Source organism: Lactuca virosa, chromosome 2 (genome assembly GCF_052849685.1).
Source record: "Lactuca virosa cultivar CGN04683 chromosome 2, Lactuca_virosa_CGN04683_v6, whole genome shotgun sequence".
Taxonomy (NCBI): Eukaryota; Viridiplantae; Streptophyta; class Magnoliopsida; order Asterales; family Asteraceae; genus Lactuca; species Lactuca virosa.
In genome coordinates this window covers 250,162,890-250,173,718 of record NC_136427.1, presented here as the reverse complement: position 1 = coordinate 250,173,718, position 10,829 = coordinate 250,162,890, and the positions used below count along the sequence as shown (strand labels likewise).

The 10,829-nt window shown below is 38.8% G+C and overlaps 1 pseudogene; it reads right to left on the bottom strand.

Annotated features, from left to right (window-relative positions):
- Positions 1 to 743: 743 nt before the first annotated feature.
- Positions 744 to 10,829, bottom strand: part of LOC145158397 (uncharacterized) — a 90,431-nt pseudogene continuing 80,345 nt past the window's right edge.

Here is a 10,829-nt window from a genome sequence, read left to right as displayed (position 1 = left end):
AATGAGAAACATCTTCATTCTTCACAAATTGTTTTCACTTCAATGTCGAATGTGGATGTGTTTTGCCATTTCTTAGAAACTTCAGGGGTGTAATTCGAAACTATGTGTTTTCTTCTTCCCAATTCATTTCACAGAAAGCGAATGACAAATCACCTTCGCTTTTCACCCACAATACCTCGACAACGAACTACAACGCTTCCTTAACGAACATCAATTGATTCCAACCCTTCGCTAACGAACCTGAATTGATTATCGAACATTGTTTGGTCATCGACAACGAACCAGTGAGACCCCAAAATTGATTTCCCAAACACACATCTTTCAAAATCAATTTTTCCAACTCGAGCCGACAAAATTAACCCTTCGAAATCAAAATAACAATCCTTTGAAATCGAATAGAAACTATCGATATCAGCCCTTCGAACATCGACATCAAAGCATTGACCTCGACATCGATCCAAAAACAAAACATTCGAAATTAATCAAAAGCGAAATCAACATCGATGAACCAAAGTCGATTCTCATATGACCCATTTGGATTCTTTGATTTTCCATCTAGTTGTCAATATCAAGTCAAACATGCTTCCCTTTCGAAGTCGACTCAATTAGTAACCATTTCAGTCGATACCATTTCAATGACCATCGACATTAACACTTTGAAATCAAAAGAACCATCGACACCGATCACTGATTTCAAATCAAGCCTTCGAAATCTGTTTAATCTTCCCAATCGACATCACAAATCACAGACTTCTCTTTTTGTTACTCAACCCTTCGATTTCAAGACTCGGTATCAACCTTTGAACATGGTCAGTCAAATCGAAATCATAGCCCTTCCAAAATCGACATCAACATACCAATTACAAATCAAATCATAACCCTTCGATACTAACCACAAACTTTCTCATATCGAACTCACCAGATGCACGAGTCGAACCATTCCAATCAGTCAAATTCGAACTACTTGATGTACCAGATGCACGAGTTGAACCATTCCAATCAGTCAAATTCGAACTACCTGATGCGAATAACCAAAATCAATCGATCTAATTTTTTACTCCAAAAAGTCAACTTCCAAATTGATTTCTTGTTCGTGACTAATACCATCACATGTCGAAATTTCTAGCCTTCGATTTTCATTATCCCTTGACCACAATACGATTGACTCCCAGGAAACACCATTTGATTCCAATCGATTCCAAGCTGTTTTCTGTTCGATTCCAAGTAAGCCCTAAATTGAAACCAGGTTCATGTTCGATATCAATCTATACCAAGTAATATCAGTCGAAATCGACTTTAATCTCCAATTAAAGGACTTCTGATTCCAATTTTTTGCAAGAATCAATTTCCTTTTGTTTGATCGTGAATATTGACTCCAAAAGTCAATAACAGATGGAGTGTTCGAACATTAATTTGGGATAGAAATCGAACTTGAGTGAACAGTAAACAAATTGGATTTTGGGCTGAATATAAGAATATGAACAGTATTGGATTGGAATTGTTTTGGGCTTCGAAAACAATTCATTTTGATGAACAGTGAATTTCGAAATTAAAAAAAAAATTATTTGAGAATATGATTTTTGATTTTGAGGTTTGATCTAAAAAAAATTAATTAGATCAATCAATGGGGTAGAAACGGATTTGATCCAACGAGACAAATCGATCAAAAATGAAAAAGGAAAAATATGAATCGAATTCATGAACGTTTTGGAATCCATTTGAGAAATTGAGATACCTTTTTGATGATTCGAGTTCCATTTGCAACGAACGAATCAAATGTTGAAGATCTTGGTTCTTTTGTTGGAACGAGAAAATCTCCAATTTAAACATTGTACCACCTATGATGCGTGTTGTATAACTCGTTCTTCGTGTTCTTCAACGATCTATGAACATCTTCATAAGAACCATCAACACTTTTGGGTTTTGACTTCAAATTCAATGCAACATTTGGTGATTGATGCTTTGGAACCCAAATTTGCTTCATGGATTTCAGCTTCACAACAACATTTGACAATTTTTGTGCATAAACCCACTTGTTCTTACGTTTGATCTTCTTCTTCTTTTTCTTTTTCATCTTCTTGCATCTTGAAGATTTGAATTCATAAACAAACCCACTTTCCACAACTTCAACTTGACAAGTTTGGATCATAACTTTTGTAGTTTGATATTTGTGAATTTCTTGGATTGACGATTTCCGATAAGGAATCATTCCTTCAAACGAATCACAAGATCACAAAATATCATCGGTTTGAACTCCAATCGAGCAAAAAACTTTTTCATATTCTTGAAAATCAACTTGAATCTTCTTATCATGAATTTCAATAACATCAACAACATGATGAACTTCTTCAAGAACCTCCTTATGATCTTCATGAACATCCGCGTAAAATTGAATAACATTGAAACGTCTTTTTAAAGAATCAATACAAATTCCTTGAATGATTTCATATTCTTTCTTTTTCCTTCTTCCTTCATGATAAGTTGCAACCAAATGATCAAACAAACTTTTATTCTTTTCATGACCAATTTCATATCCAATCATCTTTCCAAATTCATCTTTTTCACCACAAGAGATGATTGAAGAACTTTTGATCGATCCAACAACCAAAGAATAAAGAAGTTCTTCATAATTGTATGAATATGTATATTTTCTTTCTTCTAATACATACCACAATTCACAAATTAGTTCTTCCATATCGAATCAATCAATAAGATCTTGGGTTTTTATAGAGAGAGAAAGTGATTTTGAATGAGTTTTCTAGAGCGAGAAAGAAAAAACCACTTGAATTCTAGTGAAGAAAATCGAATTATGAATTGAATCAAGGATGAATTCGATTTCTAGAATCCAAAAACTCTTTATAACACGAAAATCAAAGATCAAATGAAGAATCACCAAATCAAGAAAGTCATGATGGATAAATTCTTGATCAAATCAAGAACACCCGCTCTGAGCCAATTGTAGAGGTGTTGATTATGATAACAAATGCGGAATTGATAAGATCTAGTGAATCATTCAAGAATCATGAACATGAAGAACACAAGAGTAAATAAATCTGGGTTTAGATCTCATTAGTTTTGATAGAAAGGGTACAAATGGTTTTGCAATAATTCTCTCTCTAAACTAATGCTCTCAAAAGTGTTCCTTACATTAAATGAGTGTCACTCACTTCCTTATAAAGGAAAGACAACTCATTACACGCATACAAAGGAGGAAGCACTCATGACATCCAAGAGTGACTTTGCACCCTAACATATAACATTTTTTTTTGAAATTGTTTTACAAAATCCTCAGTTTGAGTTCAGACATACCCGAGAGTACGTCCGAATTCCTCAAACTAAGGCTTTGATACTAATTTGTAACGTCCCAAAATTTAAGACCAAAAATTTTCATTTTTAAATTAATGAAAATGTAATCCGAACATCATCATAAAACCAAGATAAAACAAAGTGTATCCGATACATCAGAGTAATCATAAATTGCGGAACGAGGTAGTGTGTGCACTGCAATCATCCCAGGCTCTTCCCTTTCGAACCAGAAGTACCTGAATATATAAACTGAAAACTGTAAGCACAAAGCTTAGCGAAGTCCCCAAAATACCACATAACATACATAATAAATATATAATGGGCCCCACCCGACATACAGATCTCTCAGTCATCGGGCCCCACCTGGCATACATATAATCATAACAGATAAACACACAACACATGCAATAATCACAAAGATAAATAGCATACATAATAGTCATTGGGTCTCGCCCGACATTGGGCCCTGCCCAGTAAACATACAAGCACATAACACATGCAAGAGTCACGCATACATCTAGCAACCTAACATAAAAAACATGGACCGACATTGGTGCCTTCGACGTGCTAAACACAGTGAGGAAACTCACCTGTAGCTGTTGAATCACTCGAATGAATCTCTGACTGCTGGTCTGGAAAATCCTTGCGCTATCAATATCAAATAATATTCAATTATTAATTGGATTCCGACCGATAACCAAGAGTCTAAGTTACTTGGCCCATAATCAGGGTAAAAGACCATTTTACCCTTTATCTAACTTGCCCCAAAGTCAAGGCCCAACTCAACTACTCAAAAGGACTGAATCCTAAATGGCAACCCAAAGCCCAATATATGTCCCAATCTTCCAAATTAGGCCCAAAGCCCATCATGGGCCTAAATCCAAGGAAGCCCAACATGCTAGCCCCAAGTCCAAAACAAAAGTCTAATGGTCCAACAAAGCCCAAACTTAGAAACCTAAACTATGGCCAAATACCGAGAACGTCAAGCCCAAAAGCCCATATGTTGAGTACGCGGGGCGTACTCAGCTCGTACGCTTAGCGTACTCCATCTGGGGCTAGTATGCGCAACATACCAGCTGGGTATGCCTATCGTACTCCCCAGTTTTCCAACCTACTCAATTAAGCACTTAATCGGTTAAGACCTCAAGGCAAACTCTCAGATTTGATACTAAAGGGGGACTTATTAATACATGCATGGACCAAAAATATCCATATAGCTTGCATTTTTATCAACATAGGGCCTAAATGGAGCTTAAATCTAGCATCCATTACTTTTGGTGTGGATCAAAAGCTCATATTTGCTTCAAAAGACCCAGAAATGCCCAAGAAACACTACAAAGTAGATCTAACATAAATAATCATCAATGTGTGAGTTTTTTTTACCTCAAAAATCTTGCAAATGAAAAGGTAATCCTGGATCTACAAGCTCAATCCACTCCTCCAAGTGTTCCTCTTCCTCTTCTCCTTCACAAACCACCAACAAACACTCTTTCAAGCTCAAAACTCACCAAATCACTATAGGGTTTCGATTTCAGGGCAAAGGGAGATGGAGACTGGTATAAATTTTCCAAGAGATGAGTTTAAGTCGCTTAAATAGGGCACATACCCTAAAAAATTAGGGTTTATCCCAGCCTTGCGTATGCCATGCGTACTCCACGTACGCCCCACGTACGTGGGTGAGTCCCGTGATCTGGATTGAGCTAGTACACCAAGCGTACTCTAGAGTACGCCCCGCGTATTAGCTTAAGGACCAAAATGTTAACAATTTAGCATAAAGGGATAGAAAAGAAAATTACCAAAACTTGAGTGTTACACTGATCATGGGTTAATCCAATACTTAAATCTCCATTTCTAAGTACTCGTGAACATTGTAGCAACACTATTGCTATGTCCAAAACTCTTTAAACAATCTACAAATCAATTCACGACAGGCTTAATTAACTACTTACTTCCAAAAGTATGACCGACTGTGGACTTTTGAATTATCGAATTATTCGGGAAGTAAAACATGCAAAATGAAACACAAGAATAACCAATTGACAAAAGGTAGTAAACAAACTCATAAATAATTCTCTATTATTTAATCACCAAAAGTCAATTACATTAACTTTGTTACAAGTTTCAAACTAACTATCTAACTACTAAAACTAATATCATCTCTCAGACCAATGCTCCTAGCATGTTGAATGTGTTTAACCCTACTCAGACCCTTTGTGAGTGGATCTGCAGGATTCTCTTCAGATGATACCCTCTTCACTACGAGGTGACCTTATTCTACTCGATGTCTGATGAAATGGTATTTTTTTATCGATATGTCTTGATCTGCCTTGATCTCTTGGTTCCTTTGTCAAAGCAACCGCTCCTTCATTATCACATCAAACTTCCATTGGCTCCTTGATGGCTGGAACAACTCCAAGGTCTCTGATGAAGTTGTTCAACCAAATTGCCTCCTTTGATGCTTCACTTGCCGCTATGTACTCTGATTCACAGGTAGAATCAACCACTGTCTCTTGCTTGGAACTTTTCCAAGTAACTGCTCCTCTATTTTTGCTAAACACCTAGCCAGATTGAGAATGGAAGTTGTCTCTGTGTATTTGAAAGCTGGCGTCACTATACCCAGTTACTCTCAATGTATCACTGCCACCAAGTACTAGGACCCAGTCCTTAATCCTTCGCAGATACTTGAGAATATTCTTAACTGCTATCCAATGAGCTTTACCTAGATTTACCTGATAACGATTGACCATGCTCAATGCAAAGGACACATCAGGGCGAGTACATGTCATAGCATACATGATCGATCCAACAACGAAAGCATATGGAATCTGACTCATTTATGATATCTTTGCATTAGTACCCCGGCTCTGAGTCTTACTTAGTTTGGTATAACTCTGGATAGGCAGTTCTCCTTTCTTGGAATTCTCCATACTAAAACGTTTAGCATCTTTTCCAAGTATGTACTTTGACTAAGTCCAATTAGCCTTTTACTCCTGTCTCTCAAAATTCTTATCCCCAGAATATAAGCAGCGTCTCCCAGATCATTCATATCGAAACACTTTCCAAGCCAATACTTAACCACTTGCAAAGTTGGAATGTCATTTCCTATAAGAAGTATGTCATCAACATACAACACTAGGAAGGTTACTATACTCCCACTATGTAACACCCATAAAAATCATTAAAAAGTTAAACTCGTAAAACCAATCCACAAATCATCATTTTTTACAAAATATTTTTCAAAACATGTTTAATATAAAAGTTTTCCCAAAATCATAAATCAAAACACGAGGTCGTGTACGATCATGCCTTCGCCTTCCCGTGGTCATCTGAGGTACCTGAAACATAACCCAAAACTGTAAGCCCAAAGCTTAGTGAGTTCCCCCAAAGTACCAACGCACAAACAAATAATACATATACAATAACAACATACTATGGGTCCAATCAACCATCGGGTTGGAATACCCCAGGCCCCTAAACCATTGGGTTGGAATACCAACATACTATGAGCCCAATCAACCATCGGGTTGGAATACCCTAGGCCCTCAACCATCGGGTTGGAATGCCAACATACTATGTGTCCAATCATCATCAGGATGGAATACCCTCGGGCCCATTCAAGCATCGGGTTGGTATGCCCTGGCCTATTGGCTTACGCACAAAGCAGTGAAACCTCAGCCACCGACCAAACATGTGTACATATAACAGATAATCATATAACAGTCTACAGCCAGTCAAACAGATCTACAGATCACTAAACATAGCATCATCCTATATACTAGGATACCGATCTAACAGATCACTACAATACAATAGCATGCATAACAAGATATCAATCCAATGGGTCGGTATCGGTGCCTGCGACCCGTAAGTACAGTGAGGAAAACTCACCTAACAAACTGAACAGAATTGATGAGGCCCGACTCCGAATCTCAGCTCTCTAATCTATACCTATTTCCACCAAGTGACCAATTCCATCAAAATCCCAAAATAACCTCAAGGTCAAACTTGGTTAAAGTCAAAGTCAAAGTCAACTGGTCAAACCCACTAAATCAACCGAGTCAACCCAGCCGAGTCAACTCAACCGAGTCAACTCAACAAGGCTGACCCATGCGAGTACGCGGGACGTACTCCGGAGGTACGCTTAGCATACGCGAAGCCTCGCAGAAGGGGGCGTACCCTCGTAACCTCCAAATTCCATTTAGTGCTTAATGGCTTAAGCACTTAAGCCCATACTTCAAATCAACGATCCAAATGCACCATAGAGTCATAAAGTTTCCAACTTTATGACTTTACAAGTCCACAAAGTGCTTAATACAAGGTCTTAATCAATTAAGACCTTCTACAAGATGCATGAAGCAATTCTAGCAAATGGGACCTTATTTTTATGGCTTAGGGCCCTTCATAGGGTCTGAAAGGACAACTCAAAATGATACGAACAAACCATGCACAAGATGGGACCTTTGGGAAAAGAAAAGCAACATAAAACACCCAAGAATGGGATCTAACAACCAAGACATCAAGGTATGGACTTTATACCTTTTGGAGCTTCTCAAGAAGGCAAAGATCCCAGATCCATGTATGCATGGCGTACTTCTCCTACCATATTTACGAAATTGCCACTAGGGGTTCAAAGCATAACTTTTGGACTTAGGGACTAAAATGACATTAAAGAGAATTATAGGGATGAATCTAGAAGTACCTGAACATAGGGGTGTTACATTTCTCCCCCACTTGAACTAGGCTTCGTCCTCGAAGTTTGTTGCGGTGAAAAACTCAAAATAATGCTCCCGTATCTCAGCCTCCGGCTCCCAGGTCCACTCGGAGCCCCTCCGGTGCTGCGACCGTACCTTTACCAAAGGTATTTCCTAGTTGCGCAAAACTTTCATCTTCCTTTCCAGAATAGCCACCGACTTCTCAACATAGTTCAGGCGCTCATCGACTTGAATATCATCAAGGAACCACTGCATCCTCATCTAATACGCACTTTCACAGTTGCGAAACATGGAAAGTGTTGTGAATCTGATTGAGCTCCTTAGGAAGATCCAATCTGTAAGCAACCTTGCCAACCCTAGAAATCACCCGAAAAGGACCGATATACCAGGGACCCAACTTCCCCCTCTTCCTAAAGTGTATCACACCTTTCCAAGGTGAGACCTTCAGTAATACCATATCGTCGACCTGAAACTCCAACTATGATCAGCACGGTCGACATAGCTCTTCTGCCGACTCTGAGCGGGCTGCAGTCTCTTCCTGATCTGCTGAATCAGCTTTGTGGTTTGAAGGACCACTTTGGTACTCCCCACAACCCTATGACCAACCTCGCCCCAACAAACCGGGGTACGGCATCCCCGCCCATAAAAGAACTCGAAAGGCGGAGCACCAATGCTGGAGTGATAACTGTTGTTGTAGGAAAACTCCGCAAGAGGCAGGTAGGAGTCCTAACTCCCACTAAAATCGATAACACAGGCCCGCAACATATCCTCAAGGGTCTGTATCATCCTCTCACTCTGTCCGTTGGTCTGCGGATGATAAGCAGTGCTGGAGGTCAACCTCGTGCCCAGTTCCTCATGGAACTTCTGTCAAAAACGGGAGGTGAACCGAACATCACGGTCTGAAACAATGAAGACCGAAACGCCATGGTGAGCAACGATCTCGCGAACATACACATCGGCCAACTTCTCGGTCGAAGAACTCTCCCGAATCACCAGAAAGTGGGCACTCTTGGTCAATCGATCCACGATGACCCATATAGCATCAAAACCCTTTGTCGTCTTCGGCAATTTGGTGATAACATCCATCGATATCTGCTCCCATTTCCACATGGGAAACTCCAGAGGATGCAACTTTCCATGCGGCCTCTGATGCTCAACCTTGACCATCCTACAGGTCAAGCATCACTCCACATACCAAGCGATCTCTCTCTTTATACATAGCCACCAATAATTCAATATCAAATCCTGATACATTTTGGTGGCCCCCCGGATGAATAGAAAAACGAGACTTATGAGCCTCCTCCAATACAACCTGCCTGATCCCACCATAAAATGGAACCCAGACCCGACCACACCTGGTCAACAACCCATGACTATCTGTGACAAATATGTCAATCTCACCTCTGATCCTCTCCTGCTTCCAGTTCTCTTTCCGAACTCCCTCGGCCTGAGCCTCCCTGATCAATCCCAAAAGCGGGGAATCAACTGATATCCTCATACACGTCACCATATCTGAAGACCCAACCAAATTGCAGCTCAAAGCATCCGCCACTACATTCACTTTACCCGGATGGTAAAGGATCTCGCATTCATAATCCTCGACTACGTCCAGCCACCTGCGCGGCCTCATGTTCAGGTTCAGCTGAACCATAATATGCCTCAGACTCTGGTGATCAGTGTAGATAGTACAACGGACCCCATAAAGATATTGTGACATCCCCAAATTCACAGTCATTTTAAAATTTTTATTTATGCTTATTTAAAAATCAGAGTATCCCTTTTGAAAAGTAGTATTGCGGAATTTGTTCCCCGAAAAACATGATAATAATGTTATCAAATAAACAGACATTACATTCATTTACATTAGTGATTTACATCTCCTTTAATCTCCCAGTATAATGCACATTCGTATCGATATGTGTGATACACATAAACTGAGTGGGTCAGGTTGGGAAACCGGGTGAGTACATATGGATTTCAATCCCACAATGCTATATCACACACACACACACACACACACACACACATATATATATATATATATATATATATATATATATATATATATATATATATATATATATATATATATATATATATATGTTTTAGAACTCACAATATATACAATTTCACCTCATATAAGCAATTTTACCCCACCCCGTCGATCCTCACAACGATACGATCTATACTCTCGGATCTAAATTTAACCTCTTTACCTAATCCATACTCCCGGATCAGGTATGTCTAATCCATGCTCTCAGATCAATAACCATGCCCTATCCATACTCTCGGACTAGGGACAATTGACTCTGTCTAATCCATGCTCTCAGATTAATGACAACTAATTATGTCCTCTCCATACTCTCGGACTAAGGACAAATGACTATGTCTAATCCATGATCTTGGATCAATGACAAGTTTTAAAGTTCTACCATCCGTGTAAATCTCACTCCTACTCATAAGAAGATACTACCCAATATTCCTCTGAATTAATTTAGGTTTACTCTGTAACCTAAATCATCATATATTATCAGATATGCTCTTAATACGTATTTCAGGCAATAACAAATATTTTACACACAAGAATATATTTAATACTTTAATCAACACTTGTATTAAAATCATGTTCACGAAAAAGACTATGCACTCACTTGTTAGAAGTGACAATTCGCAATTCGGGCAACACTTTGCTTCTAACAACTTTATTTTCCTTCGACGAAACCTAGTATCATTATTACTAGATTTTAGTCTAATATTTATTGCGACTAATTATTAACTATGAGTGATATCATTTTATAAGTGTTAAACAAT